The sequence below is a fragment of the Microtus oregoni genome, unplaced genomic scaffold, assembly GCF_018167655.1.
Source record: "Microtus oregoni isolate MIOR12 unplaced genomic scaffold, Mior012 000020F_ref0000438, whole genome shotgun sequence".
In the NCBI taxonomy this organism is placed as follows: Eukaryota; Metazoa; Chordata; class Mammalia; order Rodentia; family Cricetidae; genus Microtus; species Microtus oregoni.
Genome location: NW_024543079.1, coordinates 15,698,295 through 15,700,823, shown reverse-complemented (window position 1 = coordinate 15,700,823; position 2,529 = coordinate 15,698,295).

Below are 2,529 nucleotides of genomic sequence, written 5' to 3'. Positions count from 1 at the left end.
ACTCATGAGATAAAAAGGGGCTCTGTGGTTGGATAAAAACATGACAGGCCCGGTGCCACAGAACACAAATGTTGGTGAGACTGGAGAGAGCTGGCAGGGGTGTGGTGCTCACTGGATGCTCTCTCAGCCTTTCTGTACATGAGTTCTTTTTTTCTCATGGTGAAACTCGTGGGTGTGGGGATCCTTCTGTAGCTCTGAACCATATGCCTATGAGCTGCCCCACACCTGAACATCTGGAACCCAGATGTGCTCACCTGAAGGCCTCTCTGGGATTTCCAGGAATGTACCCAGATCAGGATGATAAACCCCAGCTCGTGTGACACCATCCGGGGCTGAACACACTTCTTGGAATTAACCACAAACCGCAGACTCTTGTGGTTTTGGGACTCAATACTCGAGTTGTAGAGAAAATCTAATTCCGATCTTATAATTCTAGTCTGTCATAATTACACAGCCCTTCCCTGTCCGGGTCCTTGTTTGGACTGTGGCCACTTTATAAGGCTGACCTGTGGCCAGACTCAGCCCACAGCAGAGGCCTGGGCATCAGATCACTCGGGATTGACTGTACAACCCATCGGGGGTAAGTAGGAGTCCCTTCCCTGTCACAGGTCCAGGGCGGCAGAAGAGGCTGAGGCCTTGTGAGGGATGAGAAATCCCACACTGTAGGCCTGCGGGGAAGCCCTGCCAATGGCCAGAGCTGAAGAAAACAGCAAATAAGCCCAAATCAGGACATATGTATGTATGCAAAAGCTGTGCCCAGCTTTCCCAGGAGTCTAAGCCAAATGGGACCTTTATTACCCTATAGATCTTTTCATCTAGTTGCTTGCTGATGCTGGGAATGCTTCAACTACTGCCTGTTTTTGTTTTTATGAAAGAATTATATATATGCAGAGTTTAGGCAAGGGGTCAAAATGAGGTGAGGAAGGCAGGAAAGCATTCTTGGACATTCAAGTTTTTAATACTAGAAAGGAGTATCTCCCAGACTCCTGGGATCAGATGGGTATATGGAGCTCAGAAGTTTTATGAAATTCAAGAGTGGTGGGAACAAGTTAAAGAGAGGAGAGTGTGTACGTGGAAGGCGCTGATGTCAGCAAAGGGAGACTGTTGGGCACTGGCACTCTGAGGCAGACGAGTGAGCAGCCTGGGAAGATGAAGTGGGCGAAGGAGGCAAGGGCACAGAGGCTGCCAAAGCTTCCTGGAAGCTGTCATCCGAGCTGAAGTCAGGCCTCACCCACCTCAGCACGCTCATCGCTTCCTGAGGGTCGGAGGAGACTGTCCTAAAACAACAACAACCGCCCATTACTAAGCACCACCTGTGTGGCTTAGATGCCTCACGCTTGTGGTTAGGAATTAGAGGTCCAAAAGGGCAAAGTCTTTTGCCTAAGGGTCAGATCTACAGGGCTCTCATCCAAAGCCATGGTCCTATGCATATGGTGTGGATCCCACTGCTCTAAGGGAGGGAAGATTAATGGATTAATGGATGAAAGAATTACAGTGGTTCTTAGCTTGTGTTCTTAGCCCCTTTGACAAACCTCTATCTCCCAAAGGGTGCATAACAGTAGCAAAATTATGTTTATGAAGCAGCATCAAAAATAATTTTGTAGTTGGGGATTACTGCAATGTGAGGAACTGTACTAAAGGGTCACACCATTAGCAAGGTTGAGAACTGTTGGATTAATGGATGGATGGATATATGACCGGATGGTTTAGCTGCTTAGATAACAGATAGGAAGAGAGATGGGGGGATGGGAGGTAGATGTACAAATGGATGCATGGTAGATGGATGGGAAAGTAGGTAGGGGTATGGACTGGTGTGTGGACAGATAGAGAGATGGATAGAAGGATAGGAGGGTGTATTGGTAGATGGTGTACAACTTAGTAGCTCTTTGGATAATGGGTAGACTGGAGGGTGGATAGAAGGCTGGAAGGTGCCTGGATAGGAGGAGAAGAACAGGTGAGTGAACATGTAGGTGGATGTGTAGATGGATAGATGCTGAAGAGCTTCACAGAGCTGATAGCTGCCAGAGTGCTATTTGGTTTGAAATTCCTGTCCCTGTCCTTACAGATCTATTATTCAGTTCCACCTTGGGCGATTGATTTCCATGCTCTGGGATCATTTGTTTAATGAGTGATCTTGCCACTAGATCAATTTTCCCTCGAACAAATTTAAAGTGATGTCAGGAATTCTGGGCTATGTCCTACTGTGTAACCTTGGTCAGTTTCCTGTCTCTGGGTCATGGGATTCTCATGTGACTCCTAGGCCAAGGGTGCTTATCTTTGCCTGCTGACCAGAGCTGAGTGGATAAAGACAAGGAGGACAGATGGATGATGGAAGGAAGGATGGATGTGGGAGTGGATGGGTAGATGGATGGACGAATGGCTAGGATAGACAGATGGGTGGGTGGGTAGACAGATGGACTAGTGGGTGGGTGGATGGACAGATGGATGAATGGGTGAGTGGATAAAGGGATGGATGGGAGGACAGTCACAGTCTGACACACGGTGTTTCAACAGGAGAGCAACATGAAT